Source organism: Arachis stenosperma, chromosome 10, assembly GCF_014773155.1.
Source record: "Arachis stenosperma cultivar V10309 chromosome 10, arast.V10309.gnm1.PFL2, whole genome shotgun sequence".
Taxonomy (NCBI): domain Eukaryota; kingdom Viridiplantae; phylum Streptophyta; class Magnoliopsida; order Fabales; family Fabaceae; genus Arachis; species Arachis stenosperma.
This window is the reverse complement of record NC_080386.1, coordinates 88,926,009-88,948,518: the sequence shown is the minus strand read 5'-3', so window position 1 is coordinate 88,948,518 and position 22,510 is coordinate 88,926,009. Positions and strand designations below refer to the sequence as shown.

General features: G+C 42.9%; 1 non-coding gene across 1 annotated transcript; it reads right to left on the bottom strand.

Annotated features, from left to right (window-relative positions):
• Nucleotides 1-19,191: 19,191 nt before the first annotated feature.
• Nucleotides 19,192-19,299, bottom strand: LOC130958234 (small nucleolar RNA R71). Its single transcript, XR_009077366.1, has one exon. It is a non-coding gene; the product is annotated as a small nucleolar RNA R71 (small nucleolar RNA).
• Between the last annotated feature and the right edge of the window lie 3,211 nt (nt 19,300-22,510).

The following is a 22,510-nucleotide window of genomic DNA, read 5'->3' as shown; positions in this document are numbered from 1 at the left end:
TTCGATGTAAGTTGGCGTTTGCTAGGATAATGGTGATCACCATTGGATCGTCGTGCCCGGGTATTATCCCTTGAGCATCCTCTCGGGTAAATGAGATAGTGGGTAACTCGGGCAGGGGACTGTCTTCTCGGACATGATAGATTTCTTTGAGGTGTCTTTTTCGCGAGGATCTGGATGCTCCTCCGCCTGCGAAACCTCCATTTATCATGTGAACGTGTCTTTCAGGGGTTCGCGGGACTTGTTCGGCCCGACCTTCATTGTCTCCTCGTCTTCTCTTCCTGGTCTCTTCTCCTTTCTCTGCTATGTATCTGTCGAGCTTTCCTTCTCTGGCTAGCTTTTCTATAACATTCTTTAGGTCGTGGCAGTCGTTGGTAGAATGACCGTAGAGCTTGTGATATTCGCAGTATTCGGACCGATCTCTCCCCGCTCTTTTGTGTTTTAGAGGTCGGGGTGGTGGGATCTTTTCGGTGTGGCATACTTTTCTGTAGATGTCTACCAGGGAGACTCGGAGGGGGGTATAGTTGTGGTATTTCCGTGGCTTGTCCGAGTTGGGTTCTTCTTTCTTCTTCTGTTCTCGATCTCGATCTCGGAGTGGGTAGGTTGATTCCTTCCTAGAAGAGTCTCTTAGCTGGGAGGTTTCCTCCATATTGATATATTTTTCTGCCCGCTCCTGCACCTCGTATAGGGAGGTCGGGTATCGTTTGGAGAGGGATTGGCTAAACGGTCCTTCCTTTAGGCCGTTTGCCAATCCCATGATAGCTGCTTCAGTGGGCAAGTGTTGTATGTCCAGGCAGGCTTTGTTGAATCGCTCCATGTATTCTCGGAGAGTTTCTTGGTTACCTTGTTTGATCCCGAGTAGACTGGGGGCATGTTTTGCCTTGTCCTTTTGAATGGAGAACCTTGTTAGGAATTTCTTAGTTAGGTCTTCGAAGCTGGTGATTGATCTCGGTGGCAGGTTGTCGAACCACCTCATGGCTGTCTTGGTGAGAGTGGTGGGGAAGGCTTTGCACCGAATCGCGTCAGAGGCGTCGACTAGGTACATTCTGCTTCTGAAGTTGCTGAGGTGGTGACTTGGATCGGTGGTGCCGTCGTAGAGATCCATATCGGGTGGTTTGAAGTTTCGCGGTACCTTCTCCTTCATGATCTCTTTTGTGAAGGGATCATGATTGCCTTCGGGGGTGGTGTCGCGTTCTGTTCGATCTTTCAGGTTGGCCTCTATTTTCCGTAGTTTTTCTTCTAATTCTCTGCGCTTTGCGAGCCTCCCTTCTCAGATCTTGTTCGGTTTCTTTTTGCTTCTTTATGTCCTCTTCGAGTTGTTTCAGTCGGTTTTGTTGTGCCCGGACTGCTTCTAGAATTTCCGAGCTCTTTTCTCTTTCGGGATTTTGTGGATCTTTGTTTGGGAGTGATGTACTTGGGCGATTCTGTTTGTTTCCTCCTGGAGTGCGTGGTGATAGAGGGCTGTCCGGTCGTTCTCCGGTGTCAATTTCCTCCTCTTGTTCCGAAGCAGCGTGGTCATTGTTGAGAGGATCATCCGCCATGGTAAAGGGATGACTTCCAGGGTCCCCGGCAACGGCGCCAATGTTCCGAGGGTTACCTGAAACGTGGAGCTCGGTCGTCTTGGTGAGACCCGAGGTGAGGGTTCCGTGACCCGAGCTTGATGCGCTGAGCGGCGGGTGGTTGTACCTGCAATGACACTCCGATGCTTAAGTTAGCATGGGTCCAAGCAGATATGTGTAGAATGTAGAATGTATGTTATACCTGGGTGCTCCAGTGTATTTATAGTAGTTGGCCGTGATCTTCCCTGGATAAGATATTCTTATCTTATCTTATCTTTGGGAGTCTTATCTCTATCTTTTGTGGAACCGCCTTTCCTAGGCCTTTTTCGGCCTTAAGGTTTTGGGCTTCGTTCCTTTTGATGGGCCTTCTTCTTTATTTGTCCGAGGTCCGACCTCAGGCGTGGGCCTTTGGGACGAGGTCGGACCTTCTGCGAACTTCCCGAGTTTGGAGAGCTCGGTCAGGGTATGAACACCATCAATCTTTGAGGAGGAAAAAATCCTAACCATATTAGGTCAGGATCAAGTGTGGACGACCCCGATAATCAACTACCTCAAGTCAGAAGCACTCCCCACAGACAAAAAGGAGGCAATGAGGCTAATACGAGAGGCACATTACTACACCATAGTAGGCAACATCCTATATAGGAGAGGGATTTCGACACCCCTCCTAAAATTTTTGCCGACCTCCAACACAAAGGAAGTTCTGGAAGAAATACACAGTGGTATGTGTGGCAACCATCTCGGGGCACGAGCTCTCACCAAAAAAGTACTCTGAGCTCGATTCTTCTAGCCGACCTTACAAAAAGAAGTGACAGAGTTCGTCAAGACATGCCCACCATGTCAGAAGCATGCTAACTTCCACATCACTCCACCAGAAGAGCTCATCAGTGTGACGTCGCCCTGGCCGTTTGCAAAGTGGGGGCTCGACCTCCTCGGACCCTTTTCCCAAGGATCGGGATAAGTCAAGTTCTTCATTGTAGGGGTAGACTATTTCACAAAATGGATTGAGGCAGAGCCCCTAGCTAAGGCCACCGCTCAAAGAACTCGAAAATTTCTATACAAGAATATTATTACAAGGTTTGGGGTCCCTTACTCCATCGCCGCAGATAATGGCACTCAATTCACTGACACAGGTTTCAGGAACTTGGTAGCTGGTTTGAAAATAAAGCACCAATTCACATCTGTAGAACACCCACAAGCTAACAGACAGGCAGAAGCTTCCAACAAAGTCATATTAGCTGGGTTAAAACAGAGACTATAGAACGCAAAGGGAGCTTGGGCCGAAGAGCTTCCACAAGTCCTATGGGCATATCGGACAACTCCGTACTTTACCACAGGAGAATCACCCTTTCAACTTACTTACGGAATGAAGGCAATGATCCCAGTAGAGATCGAAGAAGGATACCCCAGAATGATCCTCTACAATGAAGAGGCCAACTCCCAAATTCAAATGGAAGAACTCAACCTACTCCCAGAGGTCCGAGAAAGAGCTCGGATTAGAGAGGAAGCGTTAAACCATTGAATGGCTTCAAAGTACAACCGGAAGGTAGTCCAGCAAAGTTCTGCAAACAACGATCTTATCCTAATCCAAAATGACATCGGAGTAGGTCGATCAGGAGAAGGGAAGCTAGCAGCTAACTGGAAAGGACCTTACCGAGTTGTAGAGGTATTGGGAAAAGGCTACTACAAGGTGTCCGACCTCGAGGGGCGAGAGCTACCAAGGTCATGGCATGCCTGTAACCTAAGAAGGTACTATAGTTAGAAAGTGATAAAGATGTTAGGTCAAGGTGCACTCTTTTTTTGAAAAAGGTTTTTTAATGAGGCGCCAGGCCAAGATCAACAAGATGGCCTGACTTAGAAGGGTAAGAACTTATATGCATATATTCTGGTCTATTTGTATCTATTTTCTACTTGAATAAAGTTTTTCAAATTCCCTAAAAAAGTTTCCTACCAAGACGCATTAATCTGAGCGCAAGAATTATTCGTCTGATTACGATAAGGTCGACAAGATGAAAACCAAATTCATCGCCCGATCATGACAAGGTCAGCAAGATGAATACCAAATTCATCGCCTGATCACAACAAGGTCGGCAAGATAAAAACCAAATTCATCGCCCGATCATGACAAGGTCAACAAGATGAATACCAAATTCATCGCCTGATCATCACAAGTTCAGCAAGATGAATACCAAATTCATCGCCTAATCATGACAAGGTCGGCAAGATGAAAACCAAATTCATTACCCGATTACAAAAAAAGGCAAGATGAAAGCGATAAACACAGATAAATGCAAGAAGTTATCAAAAGTAATCCATAAAAAGCGGCCTGACGAGTTCTGACTAAAAATGGACTACTAAAAATAACTTAAGAAGGACCGACAAGAGAAGTCGGACCAACAAAGAGCGTGCGCTAAAAGGGACACAGTTTCGCCCAAAAAGTCACGACTCCACGACAAGGCTATCAAAATTGTTCAGACTAACTAAAAAGGTTAGTTGTCGGACAAGTTATCCCCAAGGACCACCTCGACCAAGCAGAAAGTGGACAAAACAAGAAGCGATCAAAAAGAGGTCGGACAGCAAAGTACCAACACTCTACAAAGATTCGTAGAAATTGTAAAAGTGCAGTCAACATATCAAAGAAACACAGCTATTATAATAAAAACATTAAAGACTCAGGAGGCCACCTGAAAGTCGACCTCAAGAGTTCAAAGTGTTTTGTTTTTCCCAAAATAAAGTTGCTAAAAAAAGCAACTGAATGTCAAGAGAAGTCATACCATACAAAAGCTACGAAATTAAAAGAGTTCAAAAGCCCACAAGCTGGGCTATACAAATACATAAGAAATCACAAAGGGTCCAAGGTCTCCTCGGTAGCAGCATCCTGAGTCGAAGGGGGAGGAATGTTCTTCAAAGGGGTCGCATCCATAGTTCCATTTTCCTAATTTAGAATTTGAACATCAGGATCAGATCCGGAATGGCTGACCTCAGTTACAGGGGTTGAAGAAGCCGTAGCAAGAGAAGCTTTGACTGGTGGCACAGGGGGAGGACCTTCCTCTTCATCATCATCCAAAGCAGGAATGATCTTGCCATCCTCCACGACGTTGTCCAAACTAAAAAGAGTCTGGTCAAGCTCAGGGGCAAGAAATCGGACCTGGGCTTTCAAGTTCTCATAAGCATCAATCACACTACCCACCAGGTGGCCCTGGAGCTCAGCATATTCAGCGTGGGCAGACTCAAGCCTCTCCCTGGTCTCCAGTAACTCGCCATAAGTACGAGTATAGCTCTCCTTGTATTTTACCTTTGACTCCTCAGCAAGGTTTGCGGCAGCCTCCACAGTCATAGCTTGGGATTTCTCCTTCTCCAGATCGAGCTCCAGCTTAACTACCTTAGCGTCAAGCTCGTCCTTCAGACCCTTGATTATATTAAATTCGGACTTGGCATATTTCATAAAGGCTTTTGTTGCATGGACTGGTGATGCATGAAAACTTGTCTCTCAACAAATTTCCCTTCGGTAAGTATACCAAATTATCGTCAAGTAAAAACTCACAATAGAGTGAGGTCAAATCCCACAAGGATTGATTGGTCAAGCAACTTTAGTTGGAAGAGTATGCTATTTAAGCTAAACAGAATGTAGTTTGAGAATTGTAAAAAATTAAATGGCGGGAAAGTAAATGGCAGAAAATAAAGTGCAGAATCTTAGATGGGGATTTGGGGGAATGAGCATGGAAATAAATGACAGAAAGTAAAGAGAATGGGTAAGATCAGAAATGGAAATTCATTGGGCTCAGGAGATATTGTATTCTCTGGATCAAATTCATTTTCATCTCTTCCTTAATCAAAGCATCTATTGATTTCCTTGGCAATCTTAGGTGATTGGATTCCAATTCCTTGGCAACCCAATCTCTCTAAGCTTGAACAATTGCCCAATTCCTTGATTTAATTGCTCATGGGAAGAGATGAAGTGTGGTCACTGATTATACCACATGTATTTTCAAATCAAAGTGTTGGGAGGATTACATGTCACTATATCTGCCCAGACCCTAATTTGGTCCAACATGAGAAAGCATTTCTAGCATGATCTCCTCATCCCTTTTCCAAGGCTCAGGGGAGATTCAATTATGGAGAGTTTCTTTTCCAAGACAACTAACCAATTGAATTAAGATCGAAAGCTTTCTAGTAAATCAAAAGAGAAGAAAGAAGAAGAAAAATGAAAACTATAATTGATCCATCAAATTACAACAGAGCTCCCTAACCCAATGAAGGGGGTTTAGTTGTTCATAGCTCTCGAAATGAAAAATGATAGAAAAGAATACATTCTTAGCTAAAAGTGCAGAAAAGTAAATATACAGAGGGTAGTTCTCCAAAGTGCCAAGCTTCTCTATAGTTCAAAACTACTCCTATATATACTACTTCTCTTGATCTTCTAGTGAGTTCTTCAAGTCTTGGATGTGGGCCTTAGATCTTGAGTTGAAGCAGTTACAATCTTTAGTGGGCTCAGCTTGCAGAGAAGTATGAATTAGGCATGGGCGTTAGTGAAGTTAACGTTAAGTGACATTGTGGGTTCGAGAACGTTAGTGGCAATCACCTTTTTCACTAACATTCCAACCCCATATAGCCCACGTTAACTCCAACATTAGTGGCACTAACATGACCACTAACGTTGCCTTATGAACCTTCGCAAGCATTATTGGGACTCACCTTTCCCAATAATGTTGCCTTGTGCCCCTTGTCCTCATGTTAGAGTTCACGTTAGTGTAACCAATATGGCTCTTAACGTGGGCATGCCTTATCTTCGAGAGTGTTAGTGACACTTACCTTTGTCACTAACGCTCCAAATGCCCCTACTCTCCACGTTAGACCTTACGTTAACTAAGTTAACATGGCCACTAATGCGGTAGTTGATGCCAGGGCATTTCGGCCAGTTTCACTGACCTTTCTTCACTGTTTTTAGGGTAGTTTCATGCATTTTCTTAAGAAATAAGCTAGTTTTGGGTGGATATTCACTTACATCTTAATTCAAGCATACATTGTGCACTTTACATGATTTCATGAGAATTTTGCATGAATTATATGACAAATTGGATGATGCATGACTCATGACTTGTACTAGAACTTTGATGCACTTTGTTGCTTGATTTCAAGACAAAAGAAGCAAAGAAGAACCATATTAGCAGCCACGTTAGTTTAACTAACGTGACCTCTAACGTGGAATGGGAGCTAGCTTGCAAAGTTAGTGAGAAAGGTAATCACCAATAACGCCCTCGAAGCCATCATAGCCCACGTTAAGAGTCACGTTAACTAAGTTAACGTGAACTCTAACGTGGAAGAAGACAACAAGGCCAACGTTAGTGACACTCTCCTTTGTCACTAACGTTGGACCAAGCTCATAATTGGCCACGTTAACTTAGTTAACGTGGACTCTAACGTTAAGAAGCAAAATAGAAGCTAACGTTAGTGACATTCACCTTTGTCACTAACGTTGGCCAAGCCTCCATAAGCCACGTTAACTCCTACGTTAACTTAGTTAACGTGGAAGCTAACATGGAGAGAGCAATTGATCGACAACGTTAGTGACACTTACCTTTGTCACTAACGTTGGGATGAACACCTAAGAGCCACCATGAGCAACGTTAACTCCCACGTTAACTTTGTTAACGTGGAAGCTAACGTGGATAAAGAGATGATGAGCCAACGTTAGTGACACTCACCTTTGTCACTAACTTTGGAGATGGCTAGCATTACTACGTTAGAAGCCACGTTAACCTAGTTAACGTGGACTCTAACGTGGGAAGTAGGGGCACATTGGAACGTTAGTGACAAAGGTAAGTGTCACTAATGTTCTCGAAGGATTTGCATCACTACGTTAGAAGCCATGTTAACCTAGTTAATGTGAACTCTAACGTAGGGAGAGGGGGTGACTCACCACGTTTTGGGGAAAGGTAAGTCCCAATAACGTATGCGAAGGACCAAGAGGCAACGTTAGTGGTCACGTTAGTGCCACTAACGTTGAAGTCAACGTGATCATATTTGGGTGAGAAACGTTAGTGAAAAAGGTGAGTGTCACTAACGTTCTCGAACCCACACTTTCACTTGACGTTGACACCACTAACGTCCTAAGCCAAAGTCCCTGCCTACTTCACATTTTCTCTCTGCAAACAAAGCTAAGCCCAATAAAGAGGATAACTGCTTCAAACTCAAGATCCAAGAGGCCCACACCCAAGATTTGAAGAACCAACTAGAAGATCAGAAGAGTAGTATATATGGGAGTAGCTTTGAATTAGAAAGGGGCTGGTGGGAACTTTAGGAAGCCTTGGGGCATAGAACTACTCTCTGTATTTACTTTCTCTGCAACTTCTAGTTTTACTTTCATGATGTATTATCCATCTTTGTTTTCAATTTTTAGAGCTATGAACAACTAAACCCCTTTCATTGGGTTAGGGAGCTCTACTGCAATTTGATGGATCAATATTAGTTTTCATTCTTCTTCTTCTTTCTTTTCTCTTGATTTTATTAGAAAGCTTTCAATCTTCATCCAATTGGGTAGTTATCTTGGAAAAGAAACTATTCATATTTGGATCTCTTCGGAACCTTGGAAAAGGAATGAAGAGATCATGCTAGAAATGCTTTCTCATGCTGGATCAAATTGGGTTTGGACGGATATGTGACTATAATCCTACCAATACTTGATTTGGGAATGCATGTGGTGTAATCAGTGACCAGACTTCATCTCTTCTCATGAGCAATTGACCAAGGAATTGGCTATTGATCAAGATTTGAGAGATTGGATTACCAAGGAATTGGAATTCGATCACTTAAGATTGCCAAGGAGATCAATGAATGCATTGATTGAGGAAGAGATGAAAATGAATTTGATCCGGAGAATGCAACATCTCCTAAGCCCAATGAACTCCCCATTTCTGATCTTACCCATTCTCTTTAATTTCTGCCATTTACTTTTATGAGCATATCCCCCATTCCCATTTAAGATTCTGCCATTTACCTTCTGCCATTTACATTCAGCTCTTTATTTCTAGCATTTACTTATTCTGCTATTTACCTTTCTGCAATTTAATGTTCTGCAATTCTCAAGTCAAATTCTGGTTCGCTCAACTAAAACATTCCTCAAATTAAAGTTGCTTGATCAAATCAATCTCTGTGGGATTCGACCTCACTCTATAGTCAGTTTTTACTTGACGACAATTCGGTACACTTGCCGAAGGGAGATTTGTTACTAGACGGATTTTCCATGCATCAAGTTTATGGCGCCGTTGCCGGGGATTGATTTTGTATCAACAATGATTAAGTTGGAGGATAATTAGATTGAGCATTTTTTTTATTTTGCTGATTTAAATTTCTGTTTGAGCAATTTACTTTCCGTTTTAGTTGTTTTCATCCCATTCTTTTACCCTTTTATTCCAGTTGCTTATGATCTTTTTCACTCACCCACTAACTGTTCGATATATTACATCACTCACACTAACAGCATTTTTTTTAGAATAGTTGCGGCATTTATTTCCTTGCTCGTGCCTTGTTGATTGTATGACAGGGAGAAAAAGCGGGGCTTCAACTTCTTTTGATTCTGAACCTGAGAGGACCTTCCTTAGATTAAGGAGGGAAGCAAGAGGAAAATGAGTAGTGGGTGCTGAAGAAGAGGAAGAGTGCTTCGAACCCAACATGGAAGAGAATTTGGAGAATAACCATGAAGAGGAGGTTCATAATCAAGGCCATGCCAACCGTGCTGGGCAAGAAAGGAGGGTCTTAGGATCCTATATCAATCCTAATCGTGGAAACTGTGGGAGCAGCATTCAGAAGCCCACCATACATGCCAACAATTTCGAGCTAAAACCTCAGCTCATCACTCTTGTGCAGAATAATTGCTCATTTGGAGGAGGTGCTCAAGAAGATCCGAATCAACACTTGACCACCTTCTTGAGGATTTGTGACACAGTGAAGTCCAATGGAGTCCACCCGGATGTCTATAGGCTGCTCTTGTTCCCTTTTTCACTCAGGAACAAGGCATCCAAATGGCTTGAATCCTTCCTGTTCATACCCTGGGTTGAGCTATCCGACCTGGGATGATCGACGACAAAGCGACCGACCTCTTCAAGTCAAGCGGACCGACTTCTTCATAAAGAACTCGGCCGAGTCAACAAGAGAGCCCAATAAAGGGCCCGGATAGAGGAACACGACTCAAATCCTAAGGCAGCCCAAGCCTAGAGACATAAAGGCGGTTCCGTTGAAGATACGCTGACCTCAACTCAAAGATAAAAGATAAGATAAGATAACTAACTTATCTTATTCAAAAGGTCACATCTCACCATTATAAATACACTGGAGCTCCCAGGTATAACTCATATTCTGATTCTACTCAATACCTGCTTAATACCCTTGCTAACTTAAGCATCGGAGTCCCTTGCAGGTACCCCCCACCCTCCGGGGACAAAGGAATCAGCACCACCACCAAGTCCAACAAGTCGGACACAACAGCTCCGGCCGTCTCCCACCAGCCGGACACGTTAACACCGACCAGTACAGAAGATCTCGTCCGAGATCGACCTCCAGTTTCAGGTAACCCTCGAAACATTGGCGCTGTTGCCGAGGATCCTGGAAGTCATCCCATCACCATGGCGGATGACCCTGACAACGACCACAATTCAGGTCTGGAGGATCGAACACTACACAAAAATGCAGATGTCACGCTACAAAACACTCCGGAAACTAACAAAGACAAAGACTCACCAAATTCAGGGGCAGCAGAAGCACTCCTGGATCGTCTAAAACAACTGGAAAAAGAAACCCAACTACAACGGGAAATTGGAAGAGATCTCCAAAGAGAGGTGCGACGACGTCGGGAGTTGGAAGAAAAATTACAGCAATTGGAAGCCGATCTCAAATCAAAAGCACCCCGGGCTAATCTTGAGGAAAATTCACGCAAAGAGCAAGACCCGTTCACCAGGGAAATCATCAAAACCAAAATTCCAAAAGACTTCAAGCTCCCGGATATGACCCTGTATGATGGCACCACGGATTCCAACCACCACCTCAGCAACTTCAGAAGTAGAATGGTACCTCACTGACGCCCCAGATGTTGTTCGCTGCAAAGCTTTTCCAACAACTCTCATAAAAACAGCGATCCGATGGTTCGACAACCTACCCCCAAAGTCCATCTCAAGCTTTGATGACTTAGCTAAAAAATTCCTAGCCAGATTCTCCATTCAGAAAGATAAAGCCAAGCACGCCCCCAGTTTATTAGGGATCAAACAAGGAGATCGGGAGAGCCTCCGCAACTACATGGAGAGATTCAACAAAACATGCATGGACATACAAAGTTTACCAACGGAGGCCGCCATTATGGGACTCATCAATGGCCTACGAGAGGGACCTTTCAGCCAATCTATCTCAAAAAAGTACCCGACCTCCTTAGACGAAGTACAGGAACGAGCAGAAAAATACATCAACATAGAAGAAAACGCTCGGTTAGGAGAGACCTCAAAATCAGGGGCCTCCTACCGAGACAGGGACAAGGAATCCAAGAGAAAAGAAGATCGACAAGGGGAGAAAGTCAAAAAATACCATAATTTCACTCCTCTCAGGGCATCCCTGGTCGAGATATACAAAGAAGTCTGCCATACAGAAAAAATCCCCCCAGCACGGCCACTCAAAGGCAAAAGGGGAGGAGGAAATCGGAAGGAATATTGTAAATACCATCGATTCCGAGGACACTCCACAAACGAATGCTTCGACTTAAAAAATATCATAGAAAAATTGGTGAGAGAAAGAAAATTAGATCGATTCTTGGCCACCCGAGATGATGATCAAAAAAAGAGACGAAGGGATGAAGATACCGAACGAATAGAATGATCACCTCGGACACCAGAAAGACATGTCCACATGATACATGGCGGATTCACAGCAGGTGGGATCTCCAAATCCTCTGGCAAAAGATATCTCAAAGAAGTATATCATGTCGAAGGAGAGGAGAAAGCACTCAACATTCCGGCAATTACATTCACTAAAGAGGACGCATCTAGCATCATCACAGGACACGATGATCCCATGGTTATCACCTTCATATTGGCAAACGCCAACCTACACCGCACCTTAATAGACCAAGGGAGTTCTGTCGACATCTTATTCAAAACAGCCTTTGATAAACTCAGCTTGGAAGAAAAAGAACTTAAAGCATATCCAAACAGCCTGTTTGGGCTAGGAGATACCCCGGTTTGACCACTCGGATACATACCACTACATACAACCTTCAGAAAAGGGGACCAATCTAGGACCCTCAAAATAGACTACATCGTAGTCGATGTAAGTTCAGCTTACAACGCTCTCATAGGACAGACAACACTCAACCAACTCGGCGCAATAGTCTCGACCCCACACCTATGTATGAAGTTCCCAACCCCAAAAGGGATAGCCACGATAAAAGTAGACCAGAAGACGGCACGTCACTGTTATAACGAAAGCCTAAACCTCAGAGGCAAAGGAGAAGAGTTCCACACAATCGAGCTGGGCAGAGTTCACCAACGAGAAGAACTTCGTCCCCAGCCAGAAGGCGAGATAGAAAAGATTCAGATCGGGGACACCTCAGAAAAAACAACCAATATCGGCACAATCCTAAAAGGAGATTTAAAAGAATTACTAATACAATTTTTGCGAGATAACGTCGATCTCTTCGCGTGGAAAGCCGCAGACATGCCAGGCATAGACCCTAAGCTAATGTGTCATAAGTTGGCAGTTTATCCAGGATCTCGACCGGTGCAGCAGAGACGAAGAAAACTTGGGCCAGAGCGATCCCAAGCTGTGGACGAGCAAGTACAAGCACTACTGGAAGCCGGATTCATAAGAGAAGTCAAATACCCGCTATGGCTAGCCAACGTTGTCTTGGTGAAAAAATCAAATGGGTAGTGGCGAATGTGCACCGATTACACCGATCTCAACAAGGCTTGTCCAAAAGATCCATACCCACTGCCAAGTATTGACGCTCTAGTAGATGCTTCCTCCAGATACAAATATCTCTCGTTTATGGACGCATACTCAGGGTACAATCAAATCCCCATGTATCCACCAGATCAAGAAAATACCTCGTTCCTAACACCGAAAGCAAACTACTGCTACATCGTGATACCTTTCGGTCTCAAGAACGCAGGAGCTACTTATCAAAGGCTAATGAATAAAGTCTTCTCAGAGCACATCGGAAAGATCATGAAAGTTTATGTGGACGACATGTTGATAAAGACACAAAGCGAAGATACATTATTATCCGACCTGACTCAAGTGTTTTACACTATAAGGAAGCACAACATGCGGCTCAATCCCGCAAAATGCACCTTTCCAGTAGAAGCAGGCAAATTCTTAGGCTTCATGCTCACATAAAGGGGAATTGAAGCAAATCCAGACAAATGTCAAGCCATACTCAACATGAAGAGCCCAACCTGTGTCAAAGAAGTACAACAACTCAACGGGAGGTTAGCCGCCCTATCCCGATTCTTAGCAGGAGCTGCGATAAGATCTCTCCCCTTCTATGCTACTTTAAGAAAGGGAAAACAGTTCGAATGGATGACAGAATGTGAGCAAGCCTTCCAAGACTTCAAGAAGTTCTTAGGATGGCCACCTATCCTATCTCGACCACGAGAAGGGGAACCGCTCATATTATATCTCGCAGTAGGGAACCGGGCAATAGCCTCAGCACTAGTCAGAGAAGACGAAAATGGGTAACAACCTGTCTACTTCATTAGCAAAGCGCTACAGGGATCCGAGCTGAACTACCAGAAAATAGAAAAATTTGCCTATACCCTCATTCTAACATCTCGATGACTCCGCCCGTACTTCCAGGCTTACACCATCAAGGTTCGAACTAACCAGCCCATAAAAGAAATATTGCAGAAAACAGATCTGGCAGGCAGAATTCTACAATGAGCAGTCGAGTTGTCAGAGTTTGACCTCCAATATGAAGCTCGGACGGCCATCAAATCACAGTATCTGGCCGACTTTATCGCAGAATTTACAGATGCCCTTGAAGCCCCCACAGAATGGAATCTTTACGTGGACGGTTCTTCAAATAAAACTGAAAGCGGTACAGGCGTGATAATAGAAAGCGACCAAGGAACCCAAGTTGAGCTCTCCCTCAAGTTCGGGTTCCCGGTCTCAAACAACCAGGCAGAATATGAAGCATTATTAGCTGGTTTGAAGCTGGCTAAAGAGGTCGGAGGTCAAAAACTCAACATTTATAGCGATTCACAAGTGGTCACATCACAAATAACAGGGAGCTACCAAGCCAAAGATCCCACCATGAAAAAATATTTGGATAAAACCAAGGAACAGCTCGGATGAATTGGGGAGTATAAAATCTGCCACATACCCCGCGAACAAAATGCCCGAGCTGATGCACTCTCAAAACTAGCCAGCACCAAACCAGGGGGCAACAATAGGAGCCTCATCCAGGAAATATTGCAAAACCCGTCAATCTCGGAAGAAGAAAAAGTCCTGACTATAACAAGTCAGGACCAAGGATGGATGACCCCTAAAATCAACTACCTCAAAATAGGAATGCTCTCCATAGAAGAAAAGGAGGCAAAGAGGTTAAAAAGGGAGGCACAGTACTACACCATCATAAACAACATCCTGTACAAAAGAGGAATCTCAACACCTTTACTAAAATGCGTGCCGACCTCCAACATTAGGGAAGTGCTAGAAGAAATACACGGTGGCATTTGTGGCAATCATCTCGGACCACGAGCTCTCGCCAAAAAAGTACTTCGGGCGGGATTTTATTGGCCAACTCTACAGAAAGAAGCTACAGAATTTGTAAAGACATGTCCACCATGTCAGAAACATGCCAACTTTCACATCGCCCCACCAGAAGAGCTCATTAGCGTGACCTCGCCTTGGCCGTTTGCAAAATGGGGACTCGATCTTCTCGGCCCCTTCCCACAGGGATCAGGACAAGTTAAATTCCTCATAGTAGGGATAGATTACTTTACAAAGTGGATCGAGGTAGAGCCCCTAGCCAATGCCAGCGCTTAGAGAAGCCGGAAATTCTTATATAGAAATATTGTCACAAGGTTCGGGGTTCCATATTCAATAACCACATATAATGGCACTCAATTCACAGATGCAGGCTTCAGAAAACTAGTAGCTGACTTGAATATAAAGCACCAGTACACCTCCGTTGGACATCCACAAGCCAATGGACAGGCTGAAAGCTGCTAACAAGGTCGTATTGGCCGGATTAAAACGGAGATTACAAGACGCAAAGGGAGCCTGGGCGGAGGAGCTTCCACAAGTCCCATGGGCATATCGAACAACCCACATTCCACCACAAAGGAATCCCCCTTCCGATTAGCATACGGAATAGAGGCGATGATTCCAGTAGAGATTGAGGAAGGGTCGCCTAGAGTAGTTCACTATAATGAGGGAGCAAACTCCCAACTTCAGAAAGAAGAGCTCGACTTGTTACCCGAAATCCAAGAAAGAGCTCGGATCAGGGAAGAAGCTCTAAAGCGCCGAATGGTTTCCAGATATAATCAAAAGGTAGTGCCAAGAAGTTTTGCAGAGAATGATCTCATCCTAATCCGAAATGATATTGGAACAACTTGACCAGGAGAAGGAAAGCTGGCAGCAAACTGGAAAGGACCCTACCGAGTTGTAAAAGTACTTGGAAAGGGCTATTACAGACTGTCTGAACTCGATGGACGAGAGCTTCCCAGGTCATGGCACGCCTGCAACCTAAGAAGGTACTACAGTTAGAAAAGACAAAAGATCTCATCATTTGATGCACTCTTTTTCCTGAAAAGGTTTTTTAATGAGGCACCAAGTTGAGATTCAGACAATCCCATATGTATATATTCGCACTTTTTCCTTTAAATAAAATATATTTTAGATATTCTACAAAGATTTCAAGACACATTAATCTGAAGCACTCATCGTCCGATTATAAAGCAACAGATCGGCAGAAAGTGAAAAACAATTTCACTGCACGATCATGATAAAGACAACCGTCCGATAAAGGTGAAAACGCGATTCACCCAAAGGACGATCTAGAGATGACAACCACTTTCTACAAATCGGCAAAGATGAACACAGAATAATGTAAGAAGTTATCGAAAGTGATCTAAAAAGAACCTAACGAGGTCTTACGGATCGCTAAAATAATAACTTAAGGACTGGTCGAACGTTAAGAAGTCGAACCAAGTCAACCCAAGTTATAAGTAAACCCTGGAAAGAGGTCTGGCCAACCCTATTAAAGAGGATTACTTTAACTTAGAAGGGCCTGACATAACAAAGTCAGTCCAAAACAAAAAGTTATACAAGTAGTCTGATGAGCGGATAATTTATACGCTTTTTGGCATTGTTTTTAGTATGTTTTCAGTAGGATTTAGTTAGTTTATAGTATATTTTTATTAGTTTTTAATTAAAATTCACTTTTCTGGACTTTACTATGAGTTTGTGTGTTTTTCTGTGATTTTAGGTATTTTCTGGCTGAAATTGAGGGACCTGAGCAAAAATCTGATTCAGAGACTGAAAAGGACTGCAGATGTTGTTGGAATCTGACCTCCCTGCACTTGAAGTGGATTTTCTGGAGCTACAGAAGCCCAATTGGCGCGCTCTCAACGGCGTTGGAAAGTAGACATCCTGGGCTTTCCAGCAATATATGATAGTCCATACTTTGCCCAAGATTTGATGGCCCAAACCGGCGTTCAAAGTCACCTTCAGAATTCCCAGCGTTAAACGCCGGAACTGGCACCTAAGTGGGAGTTAAACGCCCAAACTGACACTTTACACGTTTCTTTGTGTACTTCTTACAGCATGAGTCTCTAAACCCCATGGTTGGGGGTGAGGAGCTCTGCTGTATCTTGATGGATTAATGCAATTACTACTGTTTCTATTTCAATCATGCTTGCTTCCGTTCTAAGATATCACTTGTTCTTAACCCGGATGAATGTGATGACCCGTGACACTCATCATATTCTCAACTATGAACGCGTGCCTGACAACCACCTCCGTTCTACTTTAGATTGAGTAGATATCTCTTGGATTCCTTAATCAGAATCTTCGTGGTATAAGCTAGAACTGATGGCGGCATTCAAGAGAATCCGGAAGGTCTAAACCTTGTCTATGGTATTCTGAGTAGGATTCAATGATTGAATGACTGTGATGAGCTTCAAACTCCTGAGGGCAGGGCGTTAGTGACAGACGCAAAAGAATCACTGGATTCTATTCCGACCTGATTGAGAATCGACAGATGGATAGCCGTGCCGTGACAGGGTGCGTTGAACATTTCCACTGAGAGGATGGGAGGTAGCCACTGACAACGGTGAAACCCTTGCATACAGCTTGCCATGGAAGGAGTCTTGCGTGTTTGAGGAAGAAGACAGTAGGAAAGCAGAGATTCAGAAGGCTGAGCATCTCCAAAGCCTCAACCTATTCTCCATTACTGCAAAACAAGTACTTATTTCATGTTCTTTTGCTTTTCACAATCAATCCTGATAATTTCTTATATCTTGACTAAGATCTACAAGATAACCATAGCTTGCTTCAAGCCGACAATCTCCGTGGGATCGACCCTTACTCACGTAAGGTATTACTTGGACGACCCAGTGCACTTGCTGGTTAGTTGTGCGGGATTGCAAAAGTGTGATTGCAATTTCGCCCATCAAGTTTTTGGCGCCGTTGCCGGGGATTGTTTCATGTTTGGACAACTGACGGTTCATCTTGTTGCTTAGATTAGGTAATTTTTTTTCAGAATTTCTTTAAAAATGAATTCTAGAGTTTCATGATGATCTGTTGAAATCTGGCTGGCTGAGAAGCCATGTCTAATCTTATTGGACCGAGGGTTCAACTTATCATCACAAGAGCTTGTTGATTTCTATCAAACTTGCTATTGGAGCAATGATCTGCTGAGGCTTGGCTGGCCATTGGCCATGTCTAGTGTTTTGGACCGAAGCTTTCTTTGAAAGCTTGGCTGGCTGTGAAGCCATGTCTAATTCCTGGACCGGAGTCTTAGACTAGCATTGCAATGATTCCTGGAATTCAAATTAAGAATTCTAAAACCTTTATTTTCTTTTTTTCATATAATTTTTGAAAAAGCACAAAAAAAATTTCAAAATCATAAAAACCAAAAATATTTTATGTTTCTTGTTGAGTCCAGTGTCTCATTTTAAGTTTGGTGTCTTGCATGCATTGTTTATTTGATCTTGGTTCTATTTTCAAGTCAATAGTACAGGGAACTGAAGATTCAGAACATGCAGCAGAGGAATTACACAGAAAAAGCTGGGCGTTCAAAACGCCCAGTGAAGAAGGACAGACTGGCGTTTAAACGCCAGCCAGGGTGCCTGGTTGGGCGTTTAACACCCAAAAAGGTAGTGCATTGGGCGTTAAACGCCAGAATGTGCACCATTCTGGGCGTTTAACGCCAAGATGGCACAAGTGGGAGGATTTTGTTTTCGAATCAATTTTTTTTCAAGTTTTCAAAGTTTTTCAAAATCAAATCTTTTTCAAATCAAATCTTTTCAATCAAATCTTTTTCAAAATCAATTTCTTTCCTTTTTCAAAGATACTTGCTAACAATTAATGATTTGATTGAACAATTCAAGTATGTTGCCTTTTCTGTTGAGAAAGGTTTAATGTTTAAATCATATCTTTTCTTGTTAGGCAAGTCATTAATTTTTAAAATCAAATCTTTTTTTTTAAAAACTATTTTCAAATCATATCTTTTTAAAAAAAAACCATAACTTTTCAATCAAATCTTTTTAATAACATTTTTTTCAAAATAGTTTTCAATCATATCTTTTTAAATTCTAATTTCAAAATCTTTTTCAAAAATTACTTGATTTCTTTCCCACTCTTGGTTTTCGAAAATCAATTAAAGTTTTCCAAAATATTTTTAAAATCTTTCACTTAATTTTCGAAAATTTCTTCCTCTCTACACATCCTTCTATTTATGGAGTACCACTCCTCCTCAATGCACAATTCACACTCTATCTCACTAAGTTCGAATTCTCTACTTCTTCCTTCTATTTTTCTTTTCCTCTGACACCTCAAGGAATCTCTATACTGTGACATAGAGGATTCTATATTTTCTTGTTCTCTTCTCTTTCATATGAGCAGGAACAAAGACAAAGGCATTCTTGTTGAAGCTGACCCTGAACCTGAAAGGACCTTGAAGCGAAAGCTAAGAGAAGCTAAGGCACAACTCTCTGTAGAGGACCTAACAGAAATCTTCAGGGAAGAAGAACCCATGGAAGCCAAAAACAACAACAATGCAAGGAAGGTGCTGGGTGACTTTACTGCACCTACTCCCGACTTCTATGGGAGAAGCATCTCTATCCCTGCCATTGGAGCAAACAACTTTGAGCTTAAGCCTCAATTAGTTTCTCTAATGTAACAGAATTGCAAGTTCCATGTACTTCCATTGGAAGATCCTCATCAGTTCTTAGCTGAGTTCTTGCAAATCTGTGACACTGTCAAGACTAATGGGGTTGACCCTGAGGTCTACAGACTTATACTATTCCCTTTTGCTGTAAGAGACAGAGCTAGAATATGGTTGGACTTACAACCTAAAGACAGCCTGAACTCTTGGGAAAAGCTAGTCAATGCCTTCTTGGCAAAGTTCTTTCCACCTCAAAAATAGAGTAAGCTTAGAGTGGAAGTCCAAACCTTCAGACAGAAGGAAGGTGAATCCCTCTATGAAGCTTGGGAAAGATATAAACAATTAATCAGAAAATGTCCTTCTGACATGCTTTCTGAATGGAGCATCATAGGTATTTTCTATGATGGTCTCTCTGAACTATCCAAGATGTCTTTGGATAGCTCTGCTGGAGGATCTCTTCATCTGAAGAAGACGCCTACAGAAGCTCAAGAACTAATTGAAATGGTTGCAAATAACCAATTCATGTACACTTCTGAAAGGAATCCTGTGAACAATGGGACTAATCAGAAGAAAGGAGTTCTTGAGATTGATACTCTGAATGCCATATTAGCTCAGAACAAAATATTGACTCAGCAAGTCAATTTGATTTCTCAAAGTCTGTCTGGAATGCAAAATGCACCAAGCAGTACTAAGGATGCTTCATCTGAAGAAGAAGCTTATGATCCTGAGAACCCTTCAATGGAAGAGGTGAATTACATGGGAGAACCCTATGGAAACACCTATAATTCTTCATGGAGAAATCACCCAAATCTCTCATGGAAAGATCAACAGAGACCTCAACAAGGTTTCAACAACAATAATGGTGGAAGAAACAGGTTTAGCAATGGCAAGCCTTTTCCATCATCTTCTCAGCAACAGACAGAGAATTCTAAGCAGAACCACTCTGACTTAGCAACCATGGTCTCTGATCTAATCAAAACCACTCAAAGTTTCATGACTGAAACAAGGTCCTCCATTAGGAATTTGGAGGCACAAGTGGGTCAGCTGAGCAAGAAAGTTACTGAACCCCCTCCTAGTACTCTTCCAAGCAATACAGAAGAAAATCCAAAAGGAGAGTGCAAGGCCATCAACATGGCCGAACTTGAAGAGGACGAAGAGGCAGTGAACGCCACTGAGGAAGACCTCAATGGGCGTGCATTGGCCTCCACTGAGTTCCCCAATGAGGAACCATGGGAATCTGAGGCTCAAAATGAGACCATAGAGATTCCATTAGACTTACTTCTGCCTTTCATGAGCTCTGATGAGTATTCTTCCTCTGAAGAGGATGAATATGTCACTGAAGAGCAAATTGCTAAATACCTTAGAGCAATCATGAAGCTAAATGACAAGTTATTTGGTAATGAGACTTGGGAGAATGAACCTCCTTTGCTCACCAAAGAACTGGATGACTTGTCTAGGCAGAAATTACCTCAAAAGAGACAAGATCCTGGGAAGTTTTCAATACCTTGTACCATAGGCACCATGACCTTCAAGAAGGCTCTGTGTGACTTAGGGTCAAGTGTAAACCTCATGCCTCTCTCTGTAATGGAGAAGCTAGGGATCTTTGAGGTACAAGCTGCAAGAATCTCACTAGAGATGGCAGACAATTCAAGAAAACAAGTTTATGGACTTGTAAAGGATGTTTTGGTGAAGATTGAAGACCATTACATCCCTGCTGATTTCATAGTCCTAGAGACTGGGAAGTGCATGGATGAATCCATCATCCTTGGCAGACCCTTCCTAGCCACAGCAAAGGCTGTGATTGATGTTGACAGAGGAGAATTGATCATTCAAGTGAATGAAGAATCCTTTGTGGTTAAGGCTCAAGGATATCCCTCTGTCACCATGGAGAGGAAGCATGAAGAGCTTCTCTCAAAACAGAGTCAAACAGAGCCCCCACAGTCAAACTCTAAGTTTGGTGTTGGGAGGCCACAACCAAACTCTAAGTTGGTGTTGAACCCCCACATTCAAACTCTAAGTTTGGTGTTGGGAGGTTCCAACATTGCTCTGAGTATCTGTGAGGCTCCATGAGAGCCCTCTGTCAAGCTACTGACATTAAAGAAGCGCTTGTTGGGAGGCAACCCAATGTTATATTTTATCTATTTTCTTTTGTTATTTTATGTTTTCTGTAGGTTGATGATCATGAGAAGTCACAAAATCAATTGAAAAAGCAAAAACAGAATGAAAAACAGGAAGAAAAATAGCACACCCTGGAGGAAGAACCTACTGGTGTTTAAACGCCAGTAAGGCTAGCAGATGGGCGTTTAACGCCCAGTCTGGCACCATTCTGGGCGTTTAACGCCAGAAAGGGGCACCAGACTGGCGTTAAACGCCAGAAAAGGGCAAGCACTTGGCGTTAAACGCCAGAATTGGCTCAAAATGCATTTTTGCATGCCATTTGGTGCAGGGATGACTTTTCCTTGACACCTCAGGATCTATGGACCCCACAGGATCCCCACCAACCCCCACCACCCTCTTTCTCTTCACTACTCACATCCTTCATAAAACCCCACCTACCTCACCATTCAAATTCAAACCACTCCCCCTCCCAAACACACCCTAACTACTACTTCTTCCCCCTTTGGCCGAACCACATAGCCTCCTCCATCTCCTCTATTTCTTCTTCTTCTACTCTCTTCTTTCTTCTTTTGCTCGAGGACGAGCAAACCTTTTAAGTTTGGTGTGGTAAAAGCATTGCTTTTTGTTTTTCCATAACCATTTATGGCATCCAAGGCCGGAAAAACCTCTAGAAAGAGGAAAGGGAAGGCAAAAGCTTTCACCTCTGAGTCATGGGAGATGGAGAGATTCATCTCAAGGGTGCATCAAGACCACTTCTATGAAGTTGTGGCCATGAAGAAGGGTCAACTTTGATTAAAGGTTGGACCAAGTCCTCATAAACATTTGTGAAGAGGGCGCTCAATAGAAGAGAAATTCAAGAGGGAAGCTGGTTCAACTGAGAAGGCATGACCTCAAGCCCATCACTAAGAAAAGGATGGAGCAAGCATGAGGAAATTCCTCATCATGAAATCTCTGAGATGCCTCAAGGGATGCACCTTCCTCCACAAAACTACTAGGAGCAAATCAACACCTCCCTAGGAGAATTGAGTTCCAACATGGGACAACTAAGGGTGGAGCACCAAGAACATTCCATCCTCCTCCATGAAATTAGAGAAGATCAAAGAATCATGAGAGAGGAGCAACAAAGGCAAGGAAGAGACATTGAGGAGCTCAAGCACTCCATAAGACCTTCAAGAGGAAGAACAAGCCGCCATCACTAAGGTGGACCCGTTCTTTAATCTCCTTGTTCTTTATTTTTCTGTTTTTCGAAAATTTATGCTTATGTTTGTCCATGTTTGTGTCTTATGATCATTAGTGTCTTAGTGTCTATGCCTTAAAGTTATGAATGTCCTATGAATCCATCACCTTTCTTAAATGAAAACTGTTTTTATCACAAAAGAACAAGAAGTACAGGATTTCGAATTCATCTTTAAAACTAGCTTAATTAGTTTGATGTGGTGACAATACTTTTTGTTTTCTGAATGTA